The sequence below is a fragment of the Lepisosteus platostomus genome, chromosome 5 (assembly GCF_059453375.1).
Source record: "Lepisosteus platostomus isolate fLepPlt1 chromosome 5, fLepPlt1.hap1, whole genome shotgun sequence".
Classification (NCBI taxonomy): Eukaryota; Metazoa; Chordata; class Actinopteri; order Semionotiformes; family Lepisosteidae; genus Lepisosteus; species Lepisosteus platostomus.
The window spans coordinates 45819-63029 of record NC_142615.1 but is presented as its reverse complement, the minus strand read 5'-3'; the positions used below and the strand labels follow the sequence as shown (position 1 = coordinate 63029).

At 42.1% G+C, this 17211-nt stretch overlaps 1 long non-coding RNA gene across 2 annotated transcripts in view; it reads left to right on the top strand.

Moving 5' to 3' along the window:
* Positions 1 to 17211, top strand: part of LOC148662282 (uncharacterized) — a 211415-nt gene that overhangs the window by 165811 nt on the left and 28393 nt on the right. Inside the window, exons 1-2 of one of the 2 annotated variants that reach the window (XR_015936284.1) lie at positions 8125 to 8945; positions 12896 to 13616. This is a non-coding gene — a long non-coding RNA (uncharacterized LOC148662282). Of the gene's footprint in view, positions 1 to 8124; positions 8946 to 12895; positions 13617 to 17211 lie in introns of those variants that run through there. The other variant, XR_015936285.1, reaches the window with a different exon arrangement.

Genomic DNA, 17211 nt, shown 5'->3' with positions numbered 1-17211 from the left:
CACTGAAGTTAAGCTCAACGTATCATTTTGTCTGGTTTAAAACGTTAAAACAGTTCAATAAGAGATGGTTTAGCATGTTGAAAGTGTGTTTTGAAAATTGAGATTTTTGACCACTTTTCGACAGGCGCGCGGCTTATGAAAAAAAGCAAAATTGGGCCAAATTTAGTTTGCGAGGAAACGGGCACAGAACACTTTTCCTGCATTTCACATGCATCCTTGAGCACAGCAAATGTATCACAAATTGTCTGGGTGTTGTTAAAACCCTAACCCTAGCTTGAGCCCTTCGGAACATTTCGAAAACGGCACGTTCAAAAAAGTTGCCCTGTGAGATGCGCAAATGACTTCCAGATTCCTAAGACACACTGAAAGTAGTTGCACTACAATATTTTAAGTGTATTTAGTGTCAAGCTCATTGTCCTTGCTCAGTATTTCTTATTTTGTAACCTTCTGGTGAAATTGCCCCTGAAAGGCCCTTGATTTGTGCCGTGAGCACTCTAGGATTGTAAATTACTCTGAAGTTAAGCTCAACGTATCATTTTGTCTGGTTTAAAACGTTAAAACAGTTCAAAAAGAGATGGTTTAGCATGTTGAAAGTGTGTTTTGAAAATTGAGATTTTTGACCACTTTTCGACAGGCGCGCGGCTTATGAAAAAAAGGAAAATTGGGCCAAATTTAGTTTGCGAGGAAACGGGCACAGAACACTTTTCCTGCATTTCACATGCATCCTGGAGCACAGCAAATGTATCACAAATTGTCTAGGTGTTGTTAAAACCCCAACCCTAACCCTAGCTTGAGCCCTTCGGAACATTTCGAAAACGGCACGTTCAAAAAGTTGCCCCGTGAGATGCACAAATGACTTCCAGATTCCTAAGACACACTGAAAGTAGTTGCACTACAATATTTTCAGTGTATTTAGTGTCAAGCTCATTGTCCTTGCTCAGTATTTCTTATTTTGTAACCTTCTGGTGAAATTGCCCCTGAAAGGCCCTTGATTTGTGCCGTGAGCACTCTAGGATTGTAAATTACACTGAAGTTAAGCTCAACGTATCATTTTGTCTGGTTTAAAACGTTAAAACAGTTCAAAAAGAGATGGTTTAGCATGTTGAAAGTGTGTTTTGAAAATTGAGATTTTTGACCACTTTTCGACAGGCGCGCGGCTTATGAAAAAAAGCAAAATTGGGCCAAATTTCGTTTGCGAGGAAACGGGCACAGAACACTTTTCCTGCATTTCACATGCATCCTGGAGCACAGCAAATGTATCACAAATTGTCTGGGTGTTGTTAAAACCCTAACCCTAGCTTGAGCCCTTCGGAACATTTCGAAAACGGCACGTTCAAAAAGTTGCCCTGTGAGATGCGCAAATGACTTCCAGATTCCTAAGACACACTGAAAGTAGTTGCACTACAATATTTTAAGTGTATTTAGTGTCAAGCTCATTGTCCTTGCTCAGTATTTCTTATTTTGTAACCTTCTGGTGAAATTGCCCCTGAAAGGCCCTTGATTTGTGCCGTGAGCACTCTAGGATTGTAAATTACACTGAAGTTAAGCTCAACGTATCATTTTGTCTGGTTTAAAACGTTAAAACAGTTCAATAAGAGATGGTTTAGCATGTTGAAAGTGTGTTTTGAAAATTGAGATTTTTGACCACTTTTCGACAGGCGCGCGGCTTATGAAAAAAAGCAAAATTGGGCCAAATTTAGTTTGCGAGGAAACGGGCACAGAACACTTTTCCTGCATTTCACATGCATCCTGGAGCACAGCAAATGTATCACAAATTGTCTGGGTGTTGTTAAAACCCCAACCCTAACCCTAGCTTGAGCCCTTCGGAACATTTCGAAAACGGCACGTTCAAAAAGTTGCCCCGTGAGATGCACAAATGACTTCCAGATTCCTAAGACACACTGAAAGTAGTTGCACTACAATATTTTAAGTGTATTTAGTGTCAAGCTCATTGTCCTTGCTCAGTATTTCTTATTTTGTAACCTTCTGCTGAAATTGCCCCTGAAAGGCCCTTGATTTGTGCCGTGAGCACTCTAGGATTGTAAATTACACTGAAGTTAAGCTCAACGTATCATTTTGTCTGGTTTAAAACGTAAAACAGTTCAAAAAGAGATGGTTTAGCATGTTGAAAGTGTGTTTTGAAAATTGAGATTTTTGACCACTTTTCGACAGGCGCGCGGCTTATGAAAAAAAGCAAAATTGGGCCAAATTTCGTTTGCGAGGAAACGGGCACAGAACACTTTTCCTGCATTTCACATGCATCCTGGAGCACAGCAAATGTATCACAAATTGTCTAGGTGTTGTTAAAACCCCAACCCTAACCCTAGCTTGAGCCCTTCGGAACATTTCGAAAACGGCACGTTCAAAAAGTTGCCCCGTGAGATGCACAAATGACTTCCAGATTCCTAAGACACACTGAAAGTAGTTGCACTACAATATTTTCAGTGTATTTAGTGTCAAGCTCATTGTCCTTGCTCAGTATTTCTTATTTTGTAACCTTCTGGTGAAATTGCCCCTGAAAGGCCCTTGATTTGTGCCGTGAGCACTCTAGGATTGTAAATTACACTGAAGTTAAGCTCAACGTATCATTTTGTCTGGTTTAAAACGTTAAAACAGTTCAAAAAGAGATGGTTTAGCATGTTGAAAGTGTGTTTTGAAAATTGAGATTTTTGACCACTTTTCGACAGGCGCGCGGCTTATGAAAAAAAGCAAAATTGGGCCAAATTTCGTTTGCGAGGAAACGGGCACAGAACACTTTTCCTGCATTTCACATGCATCCTGGAGCACAGCAAATGTATCACAAATTGTCTGGGTGTTGTTAAAACCCTAACCCTAGCTTGAGCCCTTCGGAACATTTCGAAAACGGCACGTTCAAAAAGTTGCCCTGTGAGATGCGCAAATGACTTCCAGATTCCTAAGACACACTGAAAGTAGTTGCACTACAATATTTTAAGTGTATTTAGTGTCAAGCTCATTGTCCTTGCTCAGTATTTCTTATTTTGTAACCTTCTGGTGAAATTGCCCCTGAAAGGCCCTTGATTTGTGCCGTGAGCACTCTAGGATTGTAAATTACTCTGAAGTTAAGCTCAACGTATCATTTTGTCTGGTTTAAAACGTTAAAACAGTTCAAAAAGAGATGGTTTAACATGTTGAAAGTGTGTTTTGAAAATTGAGATTTTTGACCACTTTTCGACAGGCGCGCGGCTTATGAAAAAAAGGAAAATTGGGCCAAATTTCGTTTGCGAGGAAACGGGCACAGAACACTTTTCCTGCATTTCACATGCATCCTGGAGCACAGCAAATGTATCACAAATTGTCTAGGTGTTGTTAAAACCACAACCCTAACCCTAGCTTGAGCCCTTCGGAACATTTCGAAAACGGCACGTTCAAAAAGTTGCCCCGTGAGATGCACAAATGACTTCCAGATTCCTAAGACACACTGAAAGTAGTTGCACTACAATATTTTAAGTGTATTTAGTGTCAAGCTCATTGTCCTTGCTCAGTATTTCTTATTTTGTAACCTTCTGCTGAAATGGCCTCTGAAAGGCCTTTGATTTGTGCCGTGAGTACTCTAGGATTGTAAATTACACTGAAGTTAAGCTCAACGTATCATTTTGTCTGGTTTAAAACCTTAAAACAGTTCAAAAAGAGATGGTTTAGCATGTTTAAAGTGTGTTTTGAAAATTGAGATTTTTGACCACTTTTCGACAGGCGCGCGGCTTATGAAAAAAAGCAAAATTGGGCCAAATTTAGTTTGCGAGGAAACGGGCACAGAACACTCTTCCTGCATTTCACATGCATCCTGGAGCACAGCAAATGTATCACAAATTGTCTGGGTGTTGTTAAAACCCCAACCCTAGCTTGAGCCCTTCGGAACATTTCGAAAACGGCACGTTCAAAAAGTTGCCCCGTGAGATGCGCAAATCACTTCCAGATTCCTAAGAAACACTGAAAGTAGCGGCACTATAATATTTTAAGTGCATTTAGTGTCAAGCTCATTGTCCTTGCTCAGTATTTCTTATTTTGTAACCTTCTGCTGAAATGGCCCCTGAAAGGCCCTTGATTTGTGCCGTGAGCACTCTAGGATTGTAAATTACACTGAAGTTAAGCTCAACGTATCATTTTGTCTGGTTTAAAACGTAAAACAGTTCAAAAAGAGATGGTTTAGCATGTTGAAAGTGTGTTTTGAAAATTGAGATTTTTGACCACTTTTCGACAGGCGCGCGGCGCGGCTTATGAAAAAAAGCAAAATTGGGCCAAATTTTGTTTGCGAGGATACGGGCACAGAACACTTTTCCTGCATTTCACATGCATTCTGGAGCACAGCAAATGTATCACAAATTGTCTAGGTGTTGTTAAAACCCCAACCCTAACCCTAGCTTGAGCCCTTCGGAACATTTCGATAACGGCACGTTCAAAAAGTTGCCCCGTGAGATGCACAAATGACTTCCAGATTCCTAAGACACACTGAAAGTAGTTGCACTACAATATTTTAAGTGTATTTAGTGTCAAGCTCTTAGGAATAACACTGAAGTTTAGCTCAAAATATCATTTTGTCTGTTTTAATGGTGGTAGTCTGTGAATTAAAAGTTAAAGCGAGACTGAGCTGTCGATGAGTTTGGTTTTTTAAGTTCTGTTAATTCCTCAACAGAAGCAGTTTTCTTTCAGAGTTGCAACAAGGTAACCTTGCGATTCTTCTGGATCATGTTGGACAACAAGATAGAGCATGATCCATCCCTGTCATTTTTGGCATCTTGGTTCAAATTCTCATAGCGTTTTCAAAGTATTGAGCATCTCCCAGGCAAACTTTTTGCAAATTCGACACACTGCTGTACAGGGGGTATACAGACCCCTGACTGATCTGATTCAGTCTTGTTCAGTCAGTAAGACCCGTGCCAGTGCGTGGATTCTTTTCTAACCCTTCAGTAAGTTAGAGTGTCATGGGTATTGTATTGCTTATTTTAAAAACCAAACATTTCTCTGACTTCCTCACTGAGCAATGGAGTTCTAACAAATGTTTGGAGAGGAGGAAGGCAGCCAAATCGATTAAGCTCAGCTACCACAACTTACAACTAATCCTGATGTACTGTATTTACCTCTCTTTCCCAGTTATACCACACAGCTGCCTCTCCTCTTCCTCGCTCATTTTTGCATCCCTCTTCCAGCCCATTTTCACTTACAGCTACCCCTTGGTTGCCTTTTCACTGAGCTTGGAGGTCCTAGCCTGCTTGTTTTATGGCCGGGAGGATGGGTCTCAGCCAGCCGGTTATGCCAAGTGTCCTCAAACTCAATAAATGTTTAGACTTCCACACAATCTTTGGCTTCCTTGTAATTCTGCAGTTAAAAACACGTTTATGTAAACCATAACACTGTTATATTGTACATCTAGGACCATGACAGTTGCAGTTTTCACAATTAATCAAATGTATCTGTCCTAATTGATTCTGGCACAGCCTACTATAGAAAACCATGACCACTTTGTGCTTTACAATCATTTTGTTATTGCTCTTAATCTACACTAGACAAGCAGTCTAGATGATGTGGACAAGTCTGTTTCATGGCCTAACCTCATCTCTGCCTACTTCTGCCGGTGTTGACCTAGACTTCATTGTCTTTAGGGCAGAGTGCAGGCCAGGCCATCACTATAGATTAACAGCCTGGGTTTCTCTCTCTTGTGCTTTTGATTTTAAAGCCTGCGAATATAATCTTGGCAGATGATTTCCCACAACATGACTATCTTAATTTGACTAGCTAATTGCTAGATTTGTACTGGCATGGATAGCGTAGTTTTGCCTAAAATGTATGTAAAAAACTAGAAACAACATTCCAACTGTTTATAGGCTCTGCAAGGCTTTCCATGTATTTATATGTTCTTCATACAGTACAAAACATTTTTCCTTTGTCAATCACTCTCACAATGAAGTTTGATTGCTTTGACACCATGCTATTTTGTGGATTTTGTGGTCACATCATGGGAGATATATTCTGAAGGTTTTTGTTTCAGAAGTAGGAAGTGCCACTCAGCCAAGCATTATCAGAAAGTGCTGGTAAGAGAGGAGCAGCCCTAGATACTATCCAACAAACACAGTGAGGCAAGACTGGACTACTCTCTGGGTGGGATGCCAGTCCATAACAACACAAGCACACAGGGACAATTTTGGTGACACCAGTAAATACAGCCTGCTTTATTTAGAGTTTGTCCAGGACTCTCTGCTCTGGAATTGTGACACCTGCTGAGTATTAAGTGACCTTCTGTTTCAAGGTTCCCTGGCATTGCATTGGACAAATGTGATTTTGAGGAGATTGAAATGCTGGCACCTTTAACGCTCTTTTTCAGTGCTTGTTGGTGCAAGGAGATCTGACTTTGAAGAGCCTGACATGCTGTAAGAGCAAATCACATTCCTGTATAATAAATACAGGAAATGACCAGGCTCACACCTGAAGCTAAGCAGGTGTGAGCCTGGTCAGTACCTGGATGGGAGACCTCCAGGGAAAAACTAAGGTTGCTGCTGGAAGAGGTGTTAGTGGGGCCAGCAGGGGGCGCTCACCCTGTGGTCCACGTGGGTCCTAATGCCCCAGTATAGTGATGGGGACACTATACTGTAAACAGGTGCCGTCCTTCGGATGAGACGTAAAACCGAGGTCCTGACTCTCTGTGGTCATTAAAAATCCCAGGGCGTTTCTCGAAAAGAGTAGGGGTATAACCCCGATGTCCTGGACAAATTTCCCATTGGCCCTAACCAATCATGGCCTCCTAATCATCCCCATCTATGAATTGGCTTCATTACTCTGCTCTCCTCCCCACTGATAGCTGATGTGTGGTGAGCGTTCTGGCGCACTATGGCTGCCGTCGCATCATCCAGGTGGATGCTGCACATTGGTGGTGGTGGAGGGGAGACCCCATTACCTGTAAAGCGCTTTGAGTGGAGTGTCCAGAAAAGCGCTATATAAGTGTAAGCAATTATTATTATTATTATTATTATTATTATTATTATAAATATAGTATATGAGAATGGATGCATGGTTTATACACAAAGAATCATTCATGCACTCATTTTACTAAAGTGGTGTACATGACCACAAAAGACAAACTTGAATCGCTGGTTACTGACTGTGAACTCTCTTGAGATAAATCCAGGGGCAAATAAAAAAATTCGTGAATTATACATTTTAGACTTTCTTGTTCCATAGATAATAACAATAGGATGGATCTTATGTCTTACCCGAGAGGGCTCTGCACACGACGCATATTAAATCCATTTTACACACTCGCTGCCTTGTGTGTAGACAACGCATGGGGAACTCACCTGTGCAAAACCATCAAGATCACACGAGTGCACGTGGCTCCCCCGATTTCTCTCTCTCCCTCTGACTGCGCTGCAGGGTGCCGAGAGGGTGCCAGGTTTTGGGAAAGCCTGCCTGTGGACACTTTGCTGTTGTTGTTCGGCAGAGCCCCCAGATGTTCGCTGCAGTCCAGATGTGCTGCCGCGTGCTGCAGTCCGCAGAGCTACAGCCCAGCAGGCATGAGCTGAGCTCTGCAGCGGAATGGCTCTGGGCGTCCAAATGCACTTAGATAAAAAAAAACATACATTAGGAAATGGATCAATCGTAATAAAATGAACACACTTCTACTGAACATCCACCACCACAATCTTGTTTCTTTCTTCCCTTTTCGTGAAACGAAGCACAGATTGGCAAACACATACTGTGTACCTCCTGTGCCGTCTTTCATAACTAAACTTAATTGAAAAAATCTATTATGTGTTTCTCTAATGAATTTAAACTTTTATGAATACAAAAGGAATTAGTAGAACATTTTAAGCAAATAACTTTTATTATTATTATTATTATTATTATTATTATTATTATTATTATTATTATTATTATTATTTGAGAGAGTCATTTTCTGTTCCTCAGGCTGTGACAGAAGATCCCAAACTGGGCTGCATCTCTAATGCGTTTTCTCCCTTCTACCCCATTAGGATTGATAGCTGTTGTGGTTTTGGCAGGTGTATATGATTGTGAAGAATGTTTATATGATTCTTGAGCGTTTTGTGCAGTACAGCAGAAAGTGCATCTCTGTGCTTCTCCCTGCTGGCGGTAGGAGCACAGCCTGTCCTCTCTCTTAGCCAGGTTTACCTTTGTTGTCCGGTCTGTGAGCTCTGAGCCTTTCAGGGTCTGTTTCTGCTTGTTGTCTCCCTCCTGGCCCATATATATTCCCTAAGGGCCCCGGAGTATCCCGGTTTGTGCTGTGTTTGTGTGTCCCAGGGGATGAGGCAGACTTGTTTGGTTTGTGCAGCACTTTGGTAGGTTCTGATCCAAGATGTTTTAGCAGGGCTGAAGCTGAGGCAGTGAGAGACTGGAGAGAGAGCTGTCCAAGACCTCAACGCAAACCACACCTATCAGCAAACGTCTTCTACATTTAAACTTAAGAACACCATCACGGAGAGCATACCAACCATGTCACCGAGACACCTTAGGGATTTGATTGACAAGCCTGAGATGGGACACAGACTGCTAAAGAAAAACAAAAACGTGATGTTGCTGTACCAGCAGGTGCTGATCTCTGGTGCAACATTTTCAAAACCAGTGCACGAGTAATTGCATCACATAAACCGTGCCTTTGCACTGGCCCTATGCTGCATCCAAAAGGACAAACGAAAGGAGCTACGACCTTCAGCTAGAAGCTATAGCCTTTTGGCAGAAGTGATGGATCATTGCCATCTAGCATCAGTGGTTGTGTCACACGCTACAGGAGAAGCCCCTCGTCACGTGATCTGAGTCTGGCCACCTGATCCTGCGGGCTGGTAGACGCTTGCAAACAGAAGACGCTCGAAAGTTACGTTTCAGCTGAAATCGTAGAGTTACGGCAAACTTTTAGTTTTGCAAAATGTCTTTTTGCTCTTTCCTAGAAGACGAGATTTATAAAGATCACTTCAAGCCGGGTAAGCGGGTGCATTTTTAAGTATTTTTATCGATAACAGCCTAATATGATATAACTAGTGCCCAGTACATTTTCGTAACAGTGTCAGTGGGTTTAACAGACGAAGTAGCAACAAGAAGACAAAATCAAACTTATTTTAAGCCACATCTATCATTATAGTTATTAATAATAGGCTGCAGATAAAGTAACTGAATATAAACCGTATTAGACCGTCGGTCGGTATACAGGTGAAGCGAATATTTGCAAGACGGATCTCTCTTGCTGTTTTCGAAATTTTTCGTATTTTAATTTTTGGGGGACATTTTAAGAACAGTGCAAACAAGGTAGCCCGAAAAAAGATGTACACGATTTTTTCCACCGATCGTTGTTTCCAAAACTTGTAAAAAAATATTTGTTTATATTAATAAGTTCAAGGGACGATACGCTCAGCTAGTTAAGGGGACGGACCGCCGTGTTTCTCAAAGTGCGGTTCAAAGACAACCCCGCAGCATACAAAACCGCCTGTGCTGTCTAGCGTCTTAATGCCTGCTCCGCGTTTCGTGCTTTTAATCAGCTGTAATGATTGCTCCTTTCTCAAGGTATCTACCTGTGTGCGAAATGTGGCCACAAGCTGTTTTCTAGCAGGTCCAATTACGAGACCTCATCCCCCTGGCCCGCCTTCACCGAGACCTCATCCCACCTGCGAGTCATTCAGGCGAAACGCTCAGCTTGTTCGCTTTAGTCCACACGAAAGAGGTTTTTTTCTGGAAATAAATAAATAAAATTCAGATAATAACCCTATCGTTTAATAAAGAGTACGTGGAATACATGCAGTAATTGTTACATACGGTGCTTTATCGCCTGGCAAGTTTTGCATTATTTCAACAATGTAAAAGGATAACGTAGGAACCCTATTTTATGCTGCAGCAATATTGTTGCGTTTCCCCAGAACAGATTTGCTCTCTGGCAGTGGAGTGGGTGGGACTGCTGGGGCTGTCCCCCCGCTGACCGCAGTGGCTCTGTGTTCTAGGTGTCCTGTGGGAAGTGCGGTCAGCTCGGTCATGATGGTAGTCGTGCAGAGCGCGTCAGCCGCGCCGTCATCCCCACCCACTCGCTTCCAAGTTACACAGCGCTGGGAAACCTTAACATGCGCACAGAAGAACCGTATTCCTGTTTCAACTCTGGGAGGGTTTTATGTACGACAGGCTTTTGCTGAAAATCTTTATCAGTGTCAAAAGTAACTATTGACAAGATCAACATGGCAGCCTGCTTTGGAATGAGAAGTGAATCGTGATCCAGCGCTGGAGGTAATTGGCTACGGCCTCGCGCGTCACGATGCAAAATACCGCGGTACGTGATTGGATGACCGACAGGGGCACTCGTGGTGCGTTGGTCGGTCATAGAAAGATTTAAATGTCTTTACTGTGCCCGTTTTAGTATTGAATATTTATATGGAATTTTACCACTGAAGGGAAATCTTAGTAGCTGAGCATAAAAAGAATAGGAGCATACTGTAACGCGTGTGAAGGCCATAAACTATATTAATTTTGGAACATAAACATACAGTATACGGCTGGTCTCGGTACTTTTAAGAAAAAATACACACCAGTATTCCATTTCTCCATAAACATTTTAAGCATCGAAGTCTTTAACTAACGTGATACCGGAGTCAACAAGCATACTTTTAGAATTTGATTAAAAGGGAATATGGAATATGGAATCGCGTATCTTAAGAAATTAATAACGATATCATTATATTCATGTACCGCAACACAAGCCAGAATCCAGCGGGAGCCATGACTTTTTTTTTAACAAACATTTCTTTGAAAAAATAAAACGTTTCCCTGGGTCAGAGATTAAATAAAACTTCACTCGCACAAAACAAATTTATATTTCTAAATATCACAACATGATCGAATTTAAGTCATTTTAATAACAATGAATAGTCACCGATGCGTTACAATATAAACATTTATACTGATTTAAATCACGTTTAAATCGCCTTTATTTAAAACCCATAAATAAAGCTGATACTGCTTAGACTTTTAATTATTTAAAACTGTATTACAGCAGCACAATGCAACGTAAATAGCTATCTTTGTCTTCTGTGTAATAATGTTCACCTCTCTGTCCAGCAAATTAACAATAGTAATAATAATGAACTTTATTGTATATGGCGCCTTTAAAGGTGGCTCCTCAAAGCGCTTTACAGGATAAAAACAAAAACAACAATACTGTAAGGCTGGGCAAATGACTTTTTTTTTTAAGAAATACAAAATGAGATATAATGATGTGTTCCGGCTTAGACATTAACGAAGAGCATAACACGTGGGCGGCGTAGCGGTCGGCTCTGGCTTTCCCATCTACTGTACACACTGCAAGTACAACCCCCCTCTCTGCGGGAGTGCTGGCTGTGAGGAATTAAACCGGTTTCACAGGTATTTTCAAAGTAGAAGGGGGCGAGATTTCCAGCGAAAGACACCTCCCCCCCTCCAAAACCCAGGAAGTACAGTACTTACTAGTTAAGAAAGCTAGGCTTAATTGACTAGAACCGGGGAGGGGTGTTGGTTTTGCATAAGGGGCGGCTTACTCAACAAGAGTTGGCTTATTCCTTCCCTGGCTCACAGAGGGCAGACCCTGCAGGCCCTCGTCGACACCGGTTCGACCATCACCCTGCTGCGGCCTGGTGTCCTGCCGGGCACCAAGGCAGCTGAACCCCTGGGGCGCTCACCATGCACTTTGGGGCTGCGAGGGTGAAACACCCCTTCTACCTTGCCCCAGTCCGTGAGGACTGTATCCTGGGATTGGACTGGTTGCAGCAGGTGGGTGGTTTCCAAAACCACGCTTTCTGGCAAGAGGAGACCCCCAAATTAATAATGTAACATGCTACTGTTTGTGCATGAACATAGTTACTGTATACTGTTATTTCTTTAGATACGCGATTCCATGTTTTTCTTTAATCCCTGGCGGGACTGGGCATCCATAAGAATCAAGTTATACTGTAGGTTTCATTGCGCTTTGACATAAACCAAATTATATTGTTATTAATTTCTTTAGATACACGATTCCACATTATATTTCCTATTAATCAAATTCTAAAAGTATGTTTGTTGACTCTGGTATCGAGCATATTTGCAGAAAAGCTTAAAACTACCACTTTTTATACACGTTATTTCAGGTTAGTTAAAGACTGCGATGCTTAAAATGTTTAGGGAGAAATGGAATACTGGTGTGCATTTTTTCTTTAAAGTACCGAGACCAGCCATATACAGTTTACATACTGTATGTTTATGTTCCAAAACGAATATCGTTTATGGATTTCACACACGTTATGGTAAAATTCCATATAAATATTCAATACTTAAACGGGCACAGTAAAGACATTAAATATACATATAGATACTGTATACAGTACAGTATACATGTTCCTAAATCAATATCTTCTATGAGCATGTGAAAGGCATGGTGAATGTGGACCAGGGCAATACTTTACAGCTTGTCCAAGGTCATTCATTATTAATACTATTAGTAATATCTTCGGTAAAGACTTTGATGGCGACAGCTCAAACATGAGAGGTTGAGCTTTATTAGCTCCACCTTGCGGAACTTCAGGCTACTATTATTTTACTTGTGGTATCATGCGGCGCTATGCGAGAATATACGGTATTAATACCGTAACTTGCAGTATACTGCGTCAAGCGCACCAGAAAATAATGCGGTATCGCCCGCTTGTTTTGAATGGCTGCATCTGTATGTGGAATGGCATTTCTTTACACAAAGGGTTGTGGGAGTATGGAACAAGTTGCCCCAGCCTTGTTTTTACCCTTCAGGAAACAGCTGGAAGACTTCAGCAGGTCAGTTAGCTACTATCTCCTGAACAGGCTGCATGGGCTGAATGGCCTCTTTCCTATAACGAAAGGTACAGAAGGTGGCCCCTACTCCTGCAGTGACTTGTGCTCTTTTGTTTTCCAGACAAGATGGAGCAGTGAAGGGGCAGTCAGAGTGGACAAGCAGGGGTCTTCAGGAGAGGGCTGAGAGTCCCCTGTGCTTCGCTAGGGTCTGAGCAGATCATGAAGTGCACCGATGGGTAAATGACCATGCAAGACAGCAAGAACTGGGCTTCTGCTTTATTTTTCCACAAGGACACACACACATTTGCTTTTAATTTGTTTTCTTGAGTCCCACTCTCTTTCTGCAACCAGCTCTGCCTAAAGGAAAGCTCATCATGGGGTGAAAGAAGACTCAGAACATAAATCTCCTGAGCTTGACGTCTTAAAGAAGGTGCTGTTTGGTTTCATAGACATGATCAGGGTTTTTCTGATCAAGGACAATGCTGTAGCTGACAGAAATACCGCCCTCAACTTGAGTGACACGTTTCTGGACCAATCACGATGGACTTCCATGTTCTTCCACGGAAATACCGCCATCAACTTGAGTAAGTCGGCTCTCGATCAATCACCGTGGATTTCCGTGTACTACAGCGAAGGTACCGCCCTCATCATGAGTGAAGCGGCACTAGGCCAATCACCATGGATTTACCTGTCTCAATCCGAGCGACGAAGCCTTTGTCCAATCAGCGCCGAGATTTCAGCAGGAGGCGGGAGGGATACGGCACTCGTCCAATCACACAGTTTACATTCCGGGACTTTACTGAATTCCGGCGGGAGGTGACAGAAAAAACGAGTCTATGGAGGTGAGTCTTAAAGCGCCTGCGTAAAGACTCTTCGTTACGCAGTAATTGAAAATCAATATAGATGATAACTGTGACTTTTCTGAAACCAGCCCTGAAATGTAACAGGTATTTTGGTTATGTTGTGTTGTAAAAACATTCTGGAATGATTTGCGAATTTATATAAAGAGGCTAAAATTAACCTTACTTTAATTACACAGATGGTATGTTAATTTTTAATCTCATTGAAAATAGCATGAAAATATATTTTTAATTGACTTAATTATTATACATGCACGCTATTATAGATATATGAAGTGAAATGAAATAGATGTAAAAGTGTATTTTCAGACTATATCAGCCCTTATCTTTATTAACCTGGTTCAATCTTTTTTTCAGAAGTGTAACTATATTATACGATGTACCCCTGATGACATTATTGATATGCTGTATATACTCGTGTTTGTATTGTATCTATTTTTATTGCTACAATAAAAAAAAGTTTAAAAAGAATTGCACTTTCGAGAAACTATAGAGAAAAGTTAGTGACCTTAAAAATACGAATCGTATTACATAATATATCTGTAAAGCAACCGGAAGGCACTGATTTCACAGGTGTCTCCCTGATGTGCTGTAGAGTGGGACTGCTTGACGATGGATGGATGAGCACCCCTTCCTGCAGATGCAGTACTTTGACACCAGAGGGTGAAAACATTTGTAGAAAAGTCATTTTCAGATGCGTTGTTTTCTTGAGAAAGGGAGTCTTCATTATCCCCAAGGTGGACATGTGTTTCATGGCAGCAGGCAATATATAGAAAAGCACACAAGCTGACAATGCACAGGCACATGCCCAAGAGAGTCATCTGTTGAGCAGGGTTGTGGCCGCAGGTCTACATGAGAACTTGACCCTGTTTGTTTTCAGAGGGGGAAAGCTGTATCTGTTTTCAGAGGGCAGGGATTGGAAATCGTTAAAAAAAGGGTGTGGAGGGTCCTCTAGGATGGAACAGGCTTTGCGCAAATGTGTGACGGAGAAGATGTGGGGAAGGGCTGGAAGATCAACAGCAGTGACATTCTGACAGCACTCCTTCCCTCCTCCAATTCAGATTCACACACCAGCAGAGCTGTGCACAAGTTACAGCAGTTTCAATAAGACTGATCAAACAGGATTTACACAGGACATTTACACCTAACATCCAACACAGAACATTACATTATAGAACAGGCTCACTGTACCTCAGGCTGGGACAGGAGATCACACACTGTATTATTATTATTGAGAGACAGGCTCAGTGTCTGTTCCTCAGGCTGGGACAGGAGATCACACACTGTATTATTATTGAGAGACAGGCTCACTGTCTGTTCCTCAGGCTGGGACAGGAGATCACACACTGTATTATTATTATTGAGAAACAGGCTGACTGTTCCTCAGGATGGGACAGGAGATCACAGACTGTATTATTATTATTAAGAGACAGGCTCACTGTCTGTTCCTCAGGCTGGGACAGGAGATCACACACTGTATTATTATTATTGAGAAACAGGCTGACTGTTCCTCAGGATGGGACAGGAGATCACACACTGTATTATTATTATTGAGAGACAGGCTCACTGTCTGTTCCTCAGGCTGGGACAGGAGATCACACACTGTATTATTATTATTGAGAAACAGGCTGACTGTTCCTCAGGATGGGACAGGAGATCACACACTGTATTATTATTATTGAGAAACAGGCTGACTGTTCCTCAGGATGGGAGAGGAGATCACAGACTATTATTTCTCTCCCTGTAGGACTCGACATTGTTCTGATTCTAACAGGATTGGGATACAATCTGTTTTATTGGTGAAGAATGTTTGTCTTGTCCAAGAATATTTCTCACCGTGTGGCAGAAAGTGTATTTTTCTTTGCTTTTGTCTTCAGGCAATGGGAGCACAGCTTGTCCTCTCTGGACATTCGGGTCTTTGTCAGCCCATTGCTATGGCTTGATTGTGGTCTCTGAACCTGTACTTTGTCAGAGTTTGTATCTCTTTGCTGTTTTTTAGCCTGGTCAAATATCCAGCTAGTGTGTATTATGTGTATTGTCTGTTTAGGATTCTGTAGCATTACAGTTTGGAGGATGTTTTTAAAAATGTTTTTACTCTTTTTCATAGAGTATCGACGGGCTGTTTGTCCCATTTGGTGTAATCCTGCTCTGTGAGGGGATCCCACATTTACCTGCTTTATAGGGCAGTGGGTCTGATGTCTGATTGCACTACTTTTGAATATTCACAGCCAAATTTTGTATGGGGGATTGATGTTGTAGAGCCCCCTTTTACTGGCATAGAATGCCCTGTGTGCCGGCTCCTTCAGTGACTTCACTGCCAGGAAAACTCCCAGATGAACTGATTGTCAGTCAGAGGTATGTGTAGTTGGTTGTGTTCCAAAGTGTTGTTCTTCAGTGTGTTGTTCTGTTTTCCTGAGATCTGGATCTCTTCTGGAAAACCAAGACTCTGGTCTCACGCAGAAGGGCTGTCAGTGTCCAGGTCTGACACTCCTGCTCCAGCAGTGCCCAGGTCTGACAGTCCTGCTCCAGCAGTGCCGGGCTCTGCTGTTCTGGGTCCAGATGGGCTGGCAGTCCCCAGGTGTGACAGTCCTGCCCCAGCAGTGCCAGGCTCTGCTGTTCTGGGTCCAGATGGGCTGGCAGTGCCCAGGTGTGACAGTCCTGCTCCAGCAGTGCCAGGCTCTGCTGTTCTGGGTCCAAATGGGCTGGCAGTGCCCAGGTGTAAATGTGATGGGATGTGTGGCGATGTGGTAGGAAACCAGTCTGACTCTTACATTGTGCTCAGTAAGGAGGGCCGGTTATCAGATATTCAAGATACGACAGAGTTCCTTTCCCAGGTTGCTGTTCACACTGAAGCTCTGGTAGCTGTTGGGGTCGAATCTGTCTCCATTCTTACAGACGGGCGTGATCAGTCCTTGATTCCAGGCCTCATTGAAACAGTGAGCTGTCAGGACGAGGTTGAGCAGGCTTTACTTCAGGTCTGAGCTGCAGTTCGAGTCAAACATTGTTGACTGTCTTGGTCTGAGGGCCTGGAGTTTGTGTTCTGGTCTAATGCTTCTGTGTCTGGGATCTGTTGGTAGAGATTTTCACAGTATATTTTTCAGACTTATCCATGTTGGAGGCTAATTCTGCTGGTTTTCATTTATGTCAATGGTTCCATTGTTCCTAGACATACTTTTTGATTTATAGACTCCTATAGTGTACGTGCTGTAGGATATATAAAATTTACACAAATTATTCTCTAGTTGAGAGTTGTCTGTGCTTGTGCTTTTCTTCTTTAGGGTGTGCTTGTGGTGTCTAACCATCTCACAGTATCTGTGGTGCAGATCAGAGTGGTGTGGTTGTGTTTTTGTTTTAGTTCTGGTAGTTTGCTTCAGGTGTTTCTGCACTCTATCTCAAATTGTTTGATTTTGTTTTTGATGGGGTTTCATTTTAAAGTTTGTCATTTTGATTTTAAGGCTAGTTTCTCAAAAACATTAATTATTTAAATGTATGTCCAATTTGTTGGTTTGATACAGAATGTTGTGAAATGTAAAGGAACAAGTACTGGGTTTATTCCCTGCTGAAAAGAGAAGAAAAT